The sequence below is a fragment of the Sapajus apella genome, unplaced genomic scaffold, assembly GCF_009761245.1.
Source record: "Sapajus apella isolate SASKATOON/1434 unplaced genomic scaffold, GSC_monkey_1.0 scaffold116, whole genome shotgun sequence".
NCBI classification, from domain to species: Eukaryota; Metazoa; Chordata; class Mammalia; order Primates; family Cebidae; genus Sapajus; species Sapajus apella.
The window spans coordinates 4,070,277-4,089,113 of NW_022437056.1; the positions used below are offsets into that span (position 1 = coordinate 4,070,277).

Consider the following 18,837-nt stretch of genomic DNA (forward strand, 5'->3'; position numbering starts at 1 on the left):
TGGGGCACCATCTCCTGATCCTCAAAGTTGGTTCTGAAATTGGGAAATATTGAAAAAGTAAAGTACTACTTTTATTATAGGCAAATCAGGAGACTTTCCTGGAAGGGTGTCAAAGGTAAAGATGTCTTCCCTGGACACAAAATAAGAAATAAGTTTTCTTTCTCAGAGAAAGCCTGCAGTGCAAACACAAGTTCTGTGGCTGGGAGTGTAGCACTGTAACTGGCGGCAGATTGAGGCATTGAAGAAGAAGGCAAAGTGTTCTCACTTTATATTTGTGATAGATTTCAAATATTTACCATTTATAAATGGCTTTACAAGTCAGGAAATATAGTAATTAGTAGATAGGTGATATAACAGAACTATTATTTTATTCCCCTAAAAATGTTGCCAGACTGTTTCTGGTAATATAAAATTACACAGGACCAAGAGGTTTAACTCTTTAAAGAAAAATAAGACTTAAATCAACAGATGTGCTTTTAAATAAACAATTGTATTTGAAATAACTTTGCAAACATTCCTATGGACTAAAGATGGAAGGGGAAGTAGCATCTGATAACTAATTCAAACCTATCATTAGAACAGCCCTAAGCAAAAGAATCACATGGCCCAGGACTTATCATGGCCCAGGGACATGGGACAGAATGCTCCTGCTCAGAAAGGACCTAAGGTCTGTCATTCATTCATGTAGTGGAGCTTAAACTGAGGACACCACAGGAATCCAAACCCAAGAGAGCCATGCTGAGTGAACACAGGAAACAGAGAAAAGTATGATCACCAACCAAAGATATGAGAGAACTGTTTCTTCACCCCAAACACTCTTGCAATAATAGGTCAGTGAATGAGTAAGTGGATGAATGAATGTCTTCTACTCGCACATGGGCTGATGGGTCCAACTTAGACCATAGTGTGGGCCAGAAACATGCTAATCTCAGAAAATAAAGCAGTACACAATTGATGGTGCTTAGTACCAGCAGTTAAAAGAAAGCGTTTGGCTGGGCAGGGTGGCTCACAACTGTAACTGCAGCACTTTGTAATGCTGAGGCAGGTGGATCACTTGAGCTCAGGAGATCGAGACCAGCCTGGGCAATGTAGTGAGGCCTGTCTCCACAAAAAATACAAAAATTAGCTAGGTATGGTGGCAAACACAGGTAGTCCCAGCTACTTGGGAGGCTGAGGCAGGAGGATCACTTGAGCCTGAGAGGTACAGGCTGCAGTGAGCTGAGATTGTGCCACTGCATTCCAGCCTGTGAAACAGAACTGTTACAAATAAATAAATTAAAGGAAGAATTTGTGTTTTTTGTAGGTAGCCCTATCCTTGGGATATGCTCAGGTATAGCCCTACCAAATGCAAGATCACAAATCAAACTCAGAGAACACTAAAGAACATGTTATCATAGTGAGAATAAATAGAAATAAGAAACAGCACAATACAATGCCCATAAAAACACAGACATTAACATTATGAAGATCAGACTCTATATGGAGAATGATACTTTATTTTCCTCAATTCTAAAAGTACTAAAGAGCCTTTTTCCTGAAAATAACATTGGTCAAAATTTGAAGGCATCTTGTTCTTTATACAAATATTATTTTTAACTTTATCTTAACTAACATTTTAATAATTGAAATAAAAAACAATATGCTAAGACATTACATATATCTAAAAAGGAGATGAGGATGGACATTAAAAATAAACATTTATTGTTCTAACAAGTTTTTAGAGAAGTTTTTAGGGTTTTGTGTACACATTCATGTCATGTATAAACAGATAATTTTACTTCTTTTCCAATTTAGATGTCTTTTATTTCCTTTTTCTTTTTTTTTTTTAATCACCAAATTGCTTCTCATAGAACTTTTTATACCATGTATTAGTACATTCTCATGCTACTATAAAGAAATACCTTAGACTGGGTAGTTTATAAAGTAAAGAGTTTTAATTGACTCAAACTCCTACAGGGCTAGGGAAGCCTCAGGAAACTTACACCCATGATAGAACGGGAAGCAAACACATCCTTCTTCACATGGCGGCAGGAAGGAGAAAAATGAGAATTGAGCAAAGGAGGAAACCCTTATAAATCAATCATATCTTGTAAGAACTAGCTATCATGAGAATAGCCTGGGGGAAACCACCTCCATGATTCAATTACCTCCACCTGGGTCCCTCCTATGACACATGGGGATTATGGGGGCTAAAATTCAAGATGAGATTTGGGTGGGGACACAGCAAAACCATGTAATACTATATTGACTAGAAGTGGTAAATGTGGACAGCCTTGTCTTGTTCTGATTTTAGAGGAAAAGCTTTTAGCTTTTCACCATTAAGTATGGTTAGTGATATTAGCTGTGGGCTTGTCACATACATAAAGTTTATTTTGTCTGGTATAAGCATGGCCATCTTTGCTCTCTTTTGTTTTCCATTTATATCTTTTAAATCTCTTTATATTCAGCCTACACGTGTTCTTAAGGCCAACGTAAATATTTGGTAGGCAGCATATCATTGAATCATATTGTTTTTTAATTCATTCAGCCATGCATTAATTGTCATATATATGTAATTATATAAATTTATATAATTATATGTATAGAAATATGTCTATAGAAATAAATTATATAGACAGTTTTATTTTAATTAATAATTGTATATATAATATATATTTATGAAGTACAATGTGATGTCTTAATAGATGTTTGCATTATGAAATGATTAAATCAAACTCATTAACAAATTCATTACCTTGCATACTATTTTTTGTAATAAAAACATTTAAAATATCTATTAGCAATAACATGTTATAATATACATCACATTATTTTTTTCTAGCCACTATTCTGTGCAACAGATCACTAAGGATTATTTCCTTTGTTAGACAATATTTGAGCCTTTGATTAACATCTCTCCTGTTCCCCTCAAATTCTCAACCCAGACTGTTAACCACTATTCTATTCTCTACTTTTATGAGTTCAGTGTTTTTATTTAGATTTTACATACAGTGAAATCATGCACAGAAAACCAATATATAACAACCATATGATCCCTCAATATCAGTTTTGGGTATATATCCAAAGGAATTAAAATCACTCTGCCAGAAAGTATTCATAGTCCTATATTTATTGCAGCATTATTCACAGTAACTAAGATATAAAAGCAACCTAAGTGTTTATTATCAAATAAATAGATAAGAATATGTGATATATATATAAGCAATGAAATACTATCTAGCCTTAAGAAAAAATAAAATTCCATCATTTGCAACACTATCGATAAATCTAGAAGATATTGTTTTAAGTGAAATAAGCCAGGCACAGAAAGACAAGTATCCATTGTCTTTTGATAGAACAATTTAATCTAGTTAAATTTAAGGTAATTATTGAAGGTAAGGACTTACTATTGCCATTAAAAAATTGTTTTTTGACTGTTTCATAGAGGGTTTGTTTCATCCTTTCTCTTTTTCTGTCTTTTTTGTGATGATGTTTGTAGTGGTATGCTTTCTTTTCTCTTTATGTGTTGTGTACCTGATACAGGATTTTCCTTTGTGGTTACTACGTAGCTTACATAAAACATCTTATCATTATAACAGCTTATTTTAAACTGATAACAATTTAACTTCGGCTGCATACAAAAATTCTCCATTTTAACCTCTTTCTCCCCTCATATGTCATTGACATCACAATTTTTTGTCATTATTTGTTTAAATAACCTTTCTACTCCTTTCTCTTGCTTTGACCCTCTGAAGTCCAAATTGAGTATGTTTGTTTGCTTGATGGGCTCCCGTGAGTCCTGTAGGGTTTCTTTAAGTCTTTTTAATTATTCCTCTGACTGGGTAATTTCAATGATCTGTTTCCAATCTTGCTTGTTCTTTCTTTTGTTTGATTGAGTCTACTGTTGAAACTCTCTACTGAGTTCTTCAGTTCAGTAATTGTGCTCTTCAGCTCCACAATTTCTGTTTATCTCCTTTTCATTTCTCTTTGTTGAACTTCAAATTTTGTTCATGTATTGTCATCTTGATTATATTTAGTTATCTACCTGTGTTCAATTGTAACTCACTGAAATTTTTTAAGGAGACTGTTTCATCAGGTAGTTTGCAGATCTTCATTTCTTCAAGGTCAGTTATTGGTACTTTATTTTCTTCCTTTGGTGACATTAAATTTTTCTGATCATTCATGATCCTGCTGACCTTGATTTGGTGTCTGCCTATTTGAAAAAATAAGTATCTCTCCCTATCTTTACAGACTGCTTTTGACAGAAAAAGTTTATCACCAGTTAGACTCTAGGTATTCAGAAATAGTTTTGGCTGAGGGGTTCCATGGGAAGGTTGGCCTGAGACCTGGAGTAGTGGGTGAGTGGGCCTAGAGCCAGAGTTCACAGGGAACACTCTGGTGTATAGGTCTGCAGGGGTGGGCCCACAGTTTGTGTTCATGGGGCAGGCCTGGAACCTAGGTCCTTTGTGATATGCCTGTTGCCTTGTATCATGTGGGGCAGACTTGAGTCCTAGATCCAAGGGCCAGGGAGGAAGCCTGGAGCCTGGGACCATGGGGACTGGCTAGGTGCTAGTGTGAGCTTTTAACCTGGAGCTACAGAAGCCAGCCTGGAGCCTAGGTCTTCAGGTGCCAGCTTGGTGCTTGGGAACATAAAGACTGACTTGGGTCCTGGAGCCACAGTGATTACCTGGCATCAGAGTTTCCTGCAGCAGACCTTGTGCTGGGGTCTGTGGCAAAGACACACACCCACACTAATACATATGCAGAACAAGCACTTACACTATCTATATGTGCATGCACACATATTTTATATATATGAAGGATATGAATAATTGTGTGTGCATGTTTGTGCTTATAGCTTATAACTATATACTTGAGAGTCCTGTCCAATATTGCAAATGGAATTACTATAAAGATAATTTCAATTGGTTTCTCTAAGGTAAAAGAAAATGTTGCTGATTTTTATTTTTATTTTTCAATTTCATGTGCTACGTATTCAGTTATATTCCTCAGGTCACACTACCTTGTTATTTAACAATGCCAAACACCACTCTTATGTCATTCATTTATTTCCTTTGTCCGCATTCTCTACTGAAATTTCTCTCTCACACATCATAAACTATTATAGTCATAGAAACTCATTTGCAGTTTTTTTTTTATCCTAGTAGTAATGCTGAATATGCTCCTTAGAATCATCCATGATTCTTTCCTGGACATGCTGGTAGTGTTCTCATGGATCTCTGTGAAAAGTTTTTTGGGGTGTAGAAGTAAAAAGAAAATCATCTGAAAAGTGCAGAATAGTCCTCAGTATACTCTCAAAGGTCATATGTGAGAGCTCACTATGCGCAGATCCTATTCCACACTTGGCATTATCTAGACTTTTCCTTTACAGGTTCAGTAGTTATAGTATACCATTTGTGTTATTTTATTTTTGCTTTTATTTTAGAAAATGATTTTGAATTTTGTTATTATAACTTTGGGGATTTTAACTTCTATCAGTTGTTTTTTTTCTTTTCCCACTCCTATCCTTGTTCATTTGTGGATCATTTTCTGTGTATTACTTTGTATATGTTTTAATCATGTGTCAGTTTTGGATAATGAAACTATGTATTACGGCATCTCTGCTATTGTATAATTTATTTTCACATATAGTAGGTACATGTTAAGTTTTGTTAATAGGATAATAAATGAATAAATTATACCATATGCTAGATACTCAACATTTGTGCTGAACTAAACTTAAAGAATGGACTGGTATTTTTGGCTATTTTCTATCTGACTCAAATTTTAATATATATTCAACCATCTACATGTCTATTCATAGGTCTGAGTTTAATCATAATTGGATCATTCTCTCACTTAGGTACGTAAAATTGAGAATTATCTAACATATGTCAAAAATCTACTTAAAGAGTGTCTTCTGGCTTTCACAAATAATGACCAATTTATCAAAGAAATTTTTAAAACATGTCATAATATTCATGTCGAGGCTTGTGATATTGGGTAACTTTCTATCCTCAAGATTTTTTCATTTGCAAAATGAAGGTATTGCTAACACCAAAGGGTTTCTGAGATGTTTACATTACAAAATAATGCATGAATGACCTATTACTTTGCCTGATGCAAAATAACTATTTAAAAATGCTGCATCCATTTTCAAGACATGTAATAGACAAACACTTCATTTCTTAGCTTAGTTTGTGATATCTAAATTTAATAATCAAATAAAGGCAGTGGTTTCCTTAACTTTTCAATTCTCTAAGTGGGAGTTGAACAGTGTTAATAGATTTTTCTAGCAATAAAAATGTCTGTACCAAAGTCATTGGAGGTTCCTTATTCAATTATTTAAGTTGTGCATGGTTTCTTGGAATTGTACATTTAGGATCCTGGGCAAAGTTCTTCTCTCATTTGATTGCTCTTACTTTATGATCACATAAGTCTCAGTGACAGGGAAAAATTTATTGCAAGTAAAGTGCAGAGATTTAATCAGCATATTCTCCAAAACAGCTATGTACTCAAAATCCTTCAGCAGGCTCATACCCTAGAATGCACACATAAAGTACAAGTAGCCAACATTTCCAATTATTAGTGACTGAGAGTATATGCAAAAAATACTCTTATTCCCATTAGCTGAATGTTGTACTTGGTATTATTTCAGTGATTAAGCACCCCTTGCTGTGGAGCCCAGTTCCAGGAAATGATTACAAATTATATTTGGGTTTAGATCATGCTTTAATTTTACTAACTTTGTGACTAGGGCAAATTATTTTGCCACTCTAATAACTTCTAGAGTTTTTTGAATTAAGTAATGATGCAAATTTCTTTGCTCAGAGAATCAAATACTTGGCTTATACATCCTTAGCTCTGGACTTACATAGAATATCTTCATAGTGCCTACTAAGTCCTAGACTCTTTGTAAACTCATCAGGAGCATATAAAGAAGATAATACTTAAAAAAATACTTTATACCTCTGAAAACTGAAACCAGAAATTAAGCAATATTCCAAGATTATCTGAGTAGCCACTAGATACACATTATTTCCTTGGGTTAATATTCAGCCTTACCCTGCCTGGTAGTGTCAGCCACTGAGCAGCCCCTCAGAGATGCCTGCAGAAATAACAGTTCTAACTGTATGCACCCAAACTCTGCTGTGTGGGTTCTGACTGACGTAGGACTTCCTAGAGGGACCTGCAGTATCTGCATCATCTCATAATACCATGTGTCCTCAAGCAGAACCCATCTAGGATGATTAAAGTCTCCTTCCATGCCACGTGGAGTTGCATGGAACCACGTGGGGCCATGTCAGGGCCCGGCAGAGCTGAGATAAGCATTGTCCTAATCTTTTCCCAGACTCACTACTAGGAGCCATTTTTGGCCTTGCTGGCAGCCTCATATCTTCTGTTATCCAGCCTTTTGGTGCAAATACCCTCGTATAGTTGAGGAAATTATGCCCACCTCATCCAAAAGCTCTCACAGTTGCTAATAAATAAGCAGGCCTAGGTTGTGCAGTGACTGTCTGTCTGCAGCTGCCTGTGAAGATTCCCATCACATCCTGAATGTGCATCTAATCTCTACTAAGGAGTCTCTTTGCCTCAGAGTTTGTAGGGCAGATGCAAGGTGCATCATTTACAAAAAATAGGGCATAACCCAAAGGATTGTGTTACTTTCACTCTCCTTCCATTAACCTCTTCTTATACTTGGGGGAAGCGATAGGAATAAAGACCAGTTCTGCTACCTCTTAGCGTTCCTTCAGGGAGTTGTTGTCCAGCTTGTAGTTTCTGTAGAAAATGAGTGTTTAAGTTCTTGTTTTTAATATGAGGTCTTAGTAAAACACCAGAGGGAAAAAAAACATTAAAGAATTCACCTAAAATTCTGTTCCATGTTTGTATATACACATCTATGTAAACATATAAATACACAACATCTATATGTTTAAATTCTTCTCTCCAGCTCCAAAGCTATGACCCAGCACAATTTAGCTAACTCATTAACTAAATCGGTAGATGTAAACCAACATATTTTTGTGTCTACTACTTGTTTTATACTTGTCATGTCATTTAACCCTTACAGTAACCCCTAGAGATAAAAGTTAGCACCCCCCAAAGAATGTGTATGAAGTAAGGAAAATGAGTTTTTCTTTTGCAAATTGTCTTTTATTTACCACACTTCTCAACTTAATAAAGCTACAGAGAGTGAAACTGTGGCTCAAGGAGATTGAAGAAGTTGCTCAAGTCAACACTGCCTGAATTATAATCCAAACAGATTAAGAAATAGGAAAGTGACTGTGAGAAATAGCACTTATGACTGGAAAACCAGCTTATGAATGAAAATCCTCTTTTTTGCTCTCCTTTATTTATCACTTATTTACAGGTAGCCAGTGATGAACACAGCAGAAGTTGGCTGCAGCTGTTAACCGCACAGCACTCCTTCAGATTAAGGCACTTCTCTGCGTGTTCTGAATAACGTACCTTAGTGAGCACTGGTGGCCCATCAAAATTCCACCCACCAGCTGCCAAAGGAATTCATAATATGCAAATGACTATTTGTGGCATCAAGTTCATCAAAGTGATTCGAGAACTACAAGCATCATCGGGGAATGGTGGAACACATGCTTTCTCCTTAAAAGAGAAGTCCTTCCTTTTAAGAGCAGATGGATGCTGGTTGCCTCACTTGAGATATCTGCAATAATTCTTTCACTTTTATATTTTTAGGCCCTTAAAACTATTCATCTATGCCAAGATGTGTTTGGCACCCATTGCCCTAGCATCTACAGGATAGTTTAACATCAGAAAAATAACAAAATATGAGGAAACAATTATGACATTGTTATAACTGAGGCTGATCTCAAGACTGAATAAAACAGCTTCTATCCTCAGTCTGCTCCATAATTGCCCCTCATTATTTTTGAAGACTTAAAATGCATTTATATTAATCAATAATGGAAAATAGTTATGTATGTTTAATTCTTCTTTGTCGGTTTACGTATGTGTGTGTGTGTACAGTCATGCACTGCACAATCCTGTATAATTATGTTTTGGTTAACTACAGACTGTATGTATCATAGTCGTCCTATAATTTTATATTATTTTCCTGTACCTTTTCTGTGCTTAGATGTGTTTAGAAACACAAACATTTACAGTTGTGTTATAATTGACTACAATCTGCTGCCTAGGTTTGTAGCCTAGAAGCAATTGGCTACACTATATATCCTGGGTGTGTAGTAATCTGTTCTATCTAGGTTTGGTAAGTACACTCTATGTGGCTCATACAATGATGACTTCGCTTCATGGTGCATTTCTCAGAATATATCCTAGTAGTTAAGTGTCACATGACTGTAAACATTGGGAAGATCTTTTTAAATAGAGAAAGAAAAGGGAGAAAGAAGAGTTCTGTCTAGTCTCTTGATAGGAAACATGTTATCCTCAATTATAACTGTAGTGACAACTTAATGGAGAAGCTATTTTCAGAGGCAGGCAGGATGAGGGAAGTGATTCTGGAATGTTTCGGCCCGCATGGACCACAGGACTGGGAAGACACCTGTAGAATACCTCTGTGTTGGAAGCACCAACTGAACAGTTGTCCTAGGGAGCCAGGTCATCTGGAACCCTGGAAGAGAAGTACTCAGAATGAAGGCAGTATCCTAGGGAAGGGAGTGGTAACGAGTTCCCCAAACTCTCCTTTCATCGACCCTCAGGCCTCCTGCCATTACTTCTCACTGATCAAGGCCAACTGAAGGAGGCAAAGAGACCAAGTGAGGCGGTGACTTGGACCAGGCCCGGCAGAGACACAGCGCAGGGTACAAAAGGCCAGAGAAAGCAAAGCATGGAGAAACAGGAGTCAGATGAAGTGTCATGTGCCTGGTGCTTTACACAGTTGGCCACTATGAACCTTATTTGCCCAAATCAGATGGCAATGTTAACACCTGCTTTACAGGATGGCTAGCAGGTTTAAAACTGGTGAGTCATTTTTCTCTGAAGCTGTAGAGCAAGTAATTAAAAGTGAGATTTGGAACCAAGATATATGTGAAATCCCATTTCACTTCCCCTTTGAATAAAATGCCAATCATAGTTATCCTATGTTTGCCTCATCATGGAATATTTCATCTGTGGGGAGAAGATTGAGAATGTGTTGTCTGATTTTCATCAAGTTAACTGAGTTAAAATAAAATATTGGTACTCTTCAGAAACACGATAGAATTAAAGTCTTTGTAACACATCATTCTTGGTATGAAAACTACAATCCAAAATTACACAAAATAAGAAAAAAGGACAATTTAAGACATATTGGGACCAACCCCATGGAAGGTGCAGATATTGTAACAAGCAGAAAAGTGATTCTAAAGCAGTTATTAATATAATCATAAATGTAAAGAAAAATATGCTCATAAAGAATGAAAAAAATAGAAACTTTCAGAGTGAAATATAAACTGTTTACAGAAACACCAAAGTGAAAATTCTAGCATAAAAATTAATTTCCATTAAACAATAAAATATGCACTTAATAGCAAAACGGACATGGAAGAAGAGTTGATACATTTGACAGTAGCTTAATGAAAATATATAACTTGAAAAATACAGAGAAAAAATGATGGTAAGATATGAACAGAACTGCACGGAACTCTGCAACAGCTAAAGGGCTGACATAAGACTTGGCACCCCTGAGGGGGAGGAAAATGAAAAGGGGACCTAAAATTATGGAATCTGTGGTTCCACCTACTTGGAGGCTGCGGTGGTAGGATCCCTTGGGCCCAGGAGGCAGAGGTTACAGTGAGCCAAGATCGTGCCACTGCATCCCAGTCTGAGCAATAGAGAAAAACCCTGTCTCAAAAAAAGAGATAGTACTGAAGAAATGATAATTAGGTATTACCAAAATTTGAAGATAATATAAATTTTCAGGTTCAAGAAGATAAGTTATAAGCAGGATGAATAGAAAGAAAATGTGACTGAAGCAATGTCATGGTTAAACTGCTGAAAACTAAATATAACAAGAACATTGTGAATGCCACAGAGACAGGAACATGTTCCACAGAGGTGGAGCAGTATCAGCGACTGCTGGGTTTTCATCAGAAACAACAGACCATAACATTAAAGTCCTAAAAGAAATACAGAATGAGAGCTTCAAACATAGAATTCTATTGCCATAGAAAACATTATTCAAGGATGAAGGCAAAATGAAGCCTTTTCAGTCAATAAAAAACAAGATAAATGGCTTGTGAGCAGCCGCTCAATGTAAGAAACGCTAAACATTGCCCTTCTGGCTGAAGGGAAAGAACGTAAGTTGGACTGTGATCTTGAGGCTGAATTGAAGAGCCCTGAAAATAGTGACTAGAAAAGGAGCTATATAAGAAAATTTTCTCTCTTAATTTAATATACAAATAATTAAACATTCTAACACTAAATCATGGGATAATGGCACATGTGAATTTATTTTATATATGTATATATGTGTGTGTATATATGAGTGTGTGTGTGTATATGTCTGTCTGTGTGTGTGTGTGTATAATGATTCTAGTTTAAAGAACAGAGCCAGGAGTAGGAAACATTTACTTCTGAGATTTTTCTACTTTATGTGTGGGAAAAATTACATTTTGTGTATGATAAAATATTAACTCTAAGTTCTGTGAAAAGTAAGAATGCATATTGACCCCTAGAGTGACTACAAAAAAAAATACAAGAAGTTGTAGTTAAAAAGATAATACATAAAACAAAATGGAAATTTTAAAAAGCATTCAAATAATACAAAAGAAATCAGGAAAGAAAAATGAAAAGAGAAGGAACAATGATTTTGTTTATATATTTCAGCCTGTGACCTGAGCTCCTGCACTGCCCCACAAGATTGGCCAATGCCCTTACCCTCAACTTCATGGAAGACACCTGCAGGCTGTCTATAAGGACTGCTTGGTTTCAAGGTTACAGCTGGAAACTGATGGCAAACTCAGTATGGTAATGGAAAAGATCCTAAGGGACTTTATAGAGATGTGGGTAGGAAGGAGATGAAGTATCCAGTGATTCAGGATAGCAGAATGTGACTCTTTGAGACCTACAGGTCGACAAGGGAACTTCTACCAGAACTAGTGAGAGTTGTATCTCTTGGGAAGACGTTGCCCAACAGGAAAAATAATACAGCAACTATTTAACACCTTGATCTCTTTATTCTGCCCTAAAGTCCTCTGCTTCTTCCCCATTGGTCAAATAGTAGCAAAGGGAGAAGAAATTGTGATGGTGCCCCGTGTAGGGGTAAGTTTTCCAGGGCACAGGGAAGCGGGGAGAAGGTATAGAGTAGACTTGGAGGAGAAAAGGGAACTTTCCTCTGTGCTTGGGGCTAACTCCTATGATCTTATTTAGATTCATAGTGCAAGGCTGTGGAGAAGAAATCTGATAAACTTATCTCCTATTGTTTGATGTATAGAAGTAATTAGTTTTTCTAACCCTAGGAGACCCAGAATTTCTGGGCCCTTAAATACTTTACATTGAAAAGAGAGATGGAATGGAATACAGGTCTATTAAAGAGTTTCCCAGGCTGAAGTTTGCAATCTTGCTAATATTTGCCTACATTTAATTTTATTTCAGTTCCTTGCTGAACACTTCAAAGAGTAGCCCATATTCATCATGTTCTACAGTTTTCTAATATCTTTCCTAAAGGCAAAAGCTTGGAAGCCAAGGGGCTGCTTTGGCCTTTATCGTAGCTAGCAGTTTTACCAAACGTTTCAGCATGGCTTGATTTTCATTCTCAACATTGCCATTCAGATTCCTACTCCTTCTCTTTCCAATTACTTCACCAGTTACCCCACCAAGCACTGAACCACCTCTAGTAATAACAGCTCTACACTAAGGACTATGAAGATGCAATTTATTTTTATAGGATATATGAGGATTGAGTGAGCTCTATTGTGTTAGAAACAAGTGCATAAGTGAAACTGGATATATAGATAAATCTATGATTTTTAAAAATACAATGTGGAGTAAATATGTACCCCTTACATAAAAAATTGCAGTCCTGCTAAATAAAGAGAAATAAACCCATGGTTTCTGAATATCAATGTGAAAGGTGTTTATTTCCTGTGCATACAGTTCTGCTCCACTGGAGCATTCATGAGGATCAATGTGATGAGGATATTTGCATCTAAGGAGTGGCATAAGTAGAATAGAGAAAATCCAGGGATGCTACTATAAGTTGACAAGATTTCAGTACACTTTTGAGGCTAATTTCTTTAATTTTGAAATCACAAGCCTATGGGCACATAGAAATCTCATGCAAATGGAAAGGAATCTGAGATACACACTGACCACCAAAAGGCTGCAGATACATCTATTTCTAAACAAATATTAAATAATGTCTTATAGCAGACTCCTAAAAATTAGCATAATAATTAATACCTTTTGATGTATTTTATCCTAAATATGTGTTACTTTTCCAAGAAGTTCAGGTACATTAGATATTTTTTGATAACAGTAAGTTCATCGAAAACAGAGTCTAAGAGCTTCAGGCTGCTTTCTTTTACCGTCTATTAGTTGAATCAAATTGGATGGTTACCAGAGACTTAAACAGTTATTTGATCGTGCAAAACAATTTTACTGTGTGTTTTTGGCAGATTCGTAAGTGGTCCCTCTGTGTCCCACACATCGTGCTGGGCACTGAGTCCTGTAAGTGAGCCAGAGTTTCCCTCTGCGTATTGGCATCTGGGTTGTTTACTTCCTCATAATAGGTGAACACCCATTCTAAAGCCTGTGGACGCCAAACTTAAATTTACACATCCATTGTTTTAAACATAGCCCAAAGAAGCAGATATTTAGCCACTTAGAACCTGCCTACTTTGTATTCCTCACAAAACTACACCCAACTTACAGGCATGGATGCGGTAAATCCTTTTGCTGTAAGGACCTCAAGCCACTGCTGTGCTTCAGCCCTCTCTAATCAAGACTCTTTTCGGTGGTGCTGAGGTACATCATCTAGACACCGAGCCCTCTCCAGTCCTCCTCTCCTCCAGGAGCTGCCTCGCTCTCCTTAGGGTTGGTGCTAACTGAGCCACCCACAATGTAGCCTCTGGATAGGGTCCTTCCCAGAGGGACCTCCACTGTGCAAATCTGTCAAAACAGCTCTCAAAAAGCTTGTGCACACTACTGCCAACTTGTGGTCCTCTCTTTTCCCTCACACTCCCTGTGTACTGGTGACATGAAGATAAAATATTATAGGATTACACGGTCCTGTGAGAGGGTTGGAGCGATGGGAGTTTAAATGTGACTTTGATGAAAAGTCAGAAAGAAGAAAAGGTATATTAATTAAGTAAATGATTTGAATCACATTACAAAAGAGCTTCTTCCAGTTAATTTTAAGTTGTACACGAGATAAAAGCATTTGAGCCCATTTTCCACCTAGGGTATGGCACATGAAAACCTGAACGCATCATATCACATTTTGGGTATGTGAATGATTGGGTCAGTAATACTAATAGAATTTTAAAATATAGATTTAGAGATTAGAACTGTAAATATTAATACTTTAGAAATGTCCTCAAAATTGTTTTTTTAACCAAAAATTTCCTAATTTCCCAAAAAGCTTAGTTGAAAAAATTTAGAGAAGTTCATGGATTATATTTTGTCTGTAATTTAATTTCATATCAAAAAAACCTCATTAAAATCTATATTTGAATTTAACTCCTACTAGTTGAAAGATTCACCATTAGATTTTAAATGAATGTAATATTTCTATTTACAAAGAGTGCATGTTAATTTAATTTTCACATTTAATTTCATTTATAGTAAAAATAAAATTCTGACATATTTTTTCTTTTGGGAGAAATAGTTGTAATTATAAGCAGTTAGGTGAGCTAATGTCATGTAATTTGCTGCATACATGATACTTTTAAAAATTCAGCATATATATCTTAGAAGCACTTTAGTAATATATTAAAAATGTAATATACCTTACCACTATTTAAAACGTTATTATCTGTGTACACTTTTGAAGAATTCTATACCTAATGTAAGCTTTCATAAATGCTAACTCTAATATTTGTTCACACAAGAGGGTTAAAGTATACGAACAGCTGTAAACTGAAGAGTCTGATTTTCTTAGATATCATTTGCTTAAAAATACACATGGATTGTCTTAAGATGTTGGTTCTCAAGGCAATGCATGGGCACATAAATGGCTCTCCGCCCTTGATGTCCCTAAGCGAATGGGAAGACATTCTTTTTAATACAACAAAAGATGTCAGAGAACATATCACCATACGTAAGTACTACAGTGTGTTTTACCGGCCTCTGAATCTTGGAGTGACTCACAAAGTGGAATTGAACCTAAGAGGTGACACTCTGGTTATATGAGTTGGCTTGTGGTTAGAATGGGGCTTGAGGAAAGCTGAATATGTATACAAGGGGTTGTAAAAAGGAAGATTCGAAGAACAAAATGGCTCGAGCTAGAGCTGGGATATTAGAATGCATGTGCTGTGTCTGCAGGACATAAAGGGACTGAGAAACTCCAATGCAGAGAGAGCAAGGAAGACATGAGATGCAACTTATTTTAAGATTGCAAACAGCCATAAAAGTTCTTTAAAAGAGTAAACCATTGAGCCAATTGAAAGCATTATGTAAAAAAAATATTCTGAGGGGGAAAAGAATACTACCAGCAGGATTAAGGTGTGCTAAGATCATAGCTGTCAAAGCTTTAATCTACAATCAGTAATTAAGGCATCTCATAGCCTATGCCATCAGTGAGGAGTCAAGCAGTAAGGTGTCCTTTCTCACAGCTGCCACCTATTTGTGTAAAATTAGAGAACTTTTGACTTATTATAATTAATTGTTTAAACTGTCTTCTCGGATACAATGAGAACTTCATTAACTGGAACACTGTCTTATTTATCTTTGGATACTTATAATTTCAACAGGTATTTATGTTAATCAATAAACACACATATGAGTTTCATTCTCAGTATGTCCTTTTAACGTATTCATGTAAGGTGTACTGTAACCCCAGCTCTTCTGAGTTTGAACAAAATGGGTAAGTTACTCTTAGGCAAGAATACAGTTAAAACTTCACTGAATGCCATGTACTTCTGTATCTTTTAATAATTAATAACTTAAAATTTTATATATTTTTTTAAAAATGTTTTTACATAAAAATATTACCCAGCTTGATAAAACTGGAAAAAAAGGAAAATATTTATAAATGCCCCATTCCTACTCATATCCCCCAATACTTTTGAAATTGTAAGTGGGAAGCAGGAAGATCCATTAAATGGACTTCCTCAGATGCATTGCTTAGAGGGAATCTGTGTACAATGAGAAAATCAATACAACTGATTCAGTCTTGAAAACGATTACTCAACATAATTATCTGGAATGTTTCTAAATCCAACAGCGACCTAAGAAAAATAATGATGGAAACAACCTCAATTTTGGGCAATGAAAATAATAACAAAGAATTGAAAAAACAAAAGAACACAGCAAAACTGGGAAAGGATAAAACTGCAAAAGAACCCTCTCAATTGACCTTAAAACAAAATTCATGAGGCATACGAAGAATAAATGGCATTCTGGATCTACATAGCTGAAAAACAATCACACAGAATGTGTCACTTTTTGAAAGTCTAGAAGACTAACTAGAAGCAGCTTGTCATTTCGTGTCTTTCCGGGTTAACTGTGTCTACGCATTATTCTTTAGCGGAGGGTTATACTGAATTATTTTCCAGCTTGATACGTACTTAAATAGACTGAAATTGGGACAGACACTCCCTTGCTTCATTTTTTTTTCCTGCTTTGTGTTTGCATGCCTTTATTCTCTAATGATTTAATGCTACTCCAAAATATATAAAATACTACTGTCAAGTATTACAGAAAATACGATTATGTGAATGAATCATCGAATAAACTACAGTTCATTTTGTTCATTTCTATGTCCTTTTGGTGGCCTAGAAAACTAGTCGTAGTGATCAAAAAATGAAAAAGCATCAACTTATGCTGGATATAAGTCAAAGATTTATGTGTAAAGTACAATTATGGCAAGTGCCATAAAAGAGTCTATACTTAAACAAATAGAAAATGCTTGGTAAATACAAAAGAAGCCGACTTAAAAAAAAAAAAAGTCAATACAAAAAAAAGCAACTAGAACCAACACAAAATAAAATGTTAATGATGAGCTTAAACCTAAATATACCAATAATCTCATTAAAGGGAACTCAATGCATCAGTTAAGTAGTGAAGACTGCATTACTGGGTTAATAATTATTTAAAAAAGCATACAGCCCGGGTGAGTTGGCTCACGCCTGTAATCCCAACACTTTGGGAGGCCAACGTGGGTGGATCACTTGAGGTCAGGAGTTCAAGAACAGCCTGGTCAAAATGGTGAAACTTCGTCTCTACTAAAAATACAATAATTAGTTTGGCATGGTGGCGCGCATCTGTAATCCCAGCTACTTGGGTGGCTGAGGCAGGAGAATTGCTTCAACCTGGGAGGCAGAAGTTGCAGTGGGCCAAAATCGTGCTACTGCACTTCAGCCTGGGCAACACAGTGACACTCGATTACAAAAAAAAAAAAAAAAGAAAAACAAAATAGTACACTTAATGCTGCTTAGAAGTGACCCTTCCTAAATTTGAGATAAAGAACAGTTAAAAGAAAAAGAAAATTCAAAAAAGACTTTCATTGCAAACTCCAATAAAAATAAACCTAATGTAGCTATAATAATTTATACAAATTAGACTATAAAAAGAAAAATATCAGAAAGAAATAGGGACATTTTATAATAAATGAGAAGTACGCTAGACAGTATAATATGTTCTACACTTATATGCACTAGTGATATGGTATCATATTCAAGCAAAAATGACAAAACATTTAGAAATAGAGAAAGCCATAATGAGAATCGGAGTTTTAACATCCTTATTTTTGTAACCATTTGCAAAAATAAAAATAGAGACATAGAAAATTAGAATAAATTGAATAATACCCTAATTTTATTGACATATATAGCACTTCACCCCAAAATATTACAATAAAATTTGTTTTGAAGTCATAAAACATTTTCCATACTGAATCTATGCTGGGCAATAAATCAAGTTGCAGAAAATTTCAAAGGATTGGACCCAAATACAGTATGCTCTTTGACAACAGTGCAAAATGAAGTAGAAATCAGCAATGAAAATACAACTCGTAAATTATTTAATATTTAGAAATTAAGGAATAGACTCATACATAATACAGTAGTTAATGAAGGAATTAAAATGAGTATTTTAAATTAAATGATAATAGTATAAACTTACTGCTGGTATGTAGCTAAGTTTATGCTTAAGGAAAATGCATAGCCTTGAAGGAATACTTTAGATAATTAATTAACATTTATCTAAGGATTTAAAAACATACTATCTTAAATTCAAATCAGTAGAATGAGATAACAGAAAATTATTTACATAGAAAATTGAAAAAGAGAGTAATAACATAATCAAATATAACTTCTTGAAAAAATTTAACTTAAAAAGTAGGAATCAAGAAAAACACAAAAAATAGAGGAAAAATAGGTTATCATAACATATCTTATAGATATTGTAAAGAAAATAGATTAGAAGGCCAGCTGTGGTGGCTCATGGCTATAATCCCAGTACTTTGGAAGGCTGAGTTGGGTGAATGAGAAGGTCAAGACATCGAGATCATCCTGGCCAACAATGTGTCTCTACTAAAAATACAAAAATTAGCTGAGCGTGGTGGCACATACCTGTAGTCCCAGCTGCTTGGGAGGCTGAGGCAGAAGAATTGCTTGAACCCAGGAGGTGGAGGTTGCAGTGAGCGGAGATCACGCCACTGCACTCCAGCCTGGTGACAGAGCAAGACTCCATTTCAAAAAAAAAAAAAAAAAAAAAAAAAAA

General features: G+C 35.7%; 1 long non-coding RNA gene across 1 annotated transcript in view; it reads left to right on the top strand.

The window, feature by feature from the left end:
* Positions 1-5,548: 5,548 nt before the first annotated feature.
* Positions 5,549-18,837, top strand: part of LOC116538075 — a 15,389-nt gene continuing 2,100 nt past the window's right edge. Inside the window, exons 1-2 of the long non-coding RNA XR_004263493.1 lie at positions 5,549-5,560; positions 9,570-9,573. This is a non-coding gene — a long non-coding RNA (uncharacterized LOC116538075). The remainder of the gene's footprint in view (positions 5,561-9,569; positions 9,574-18,837) is intronic.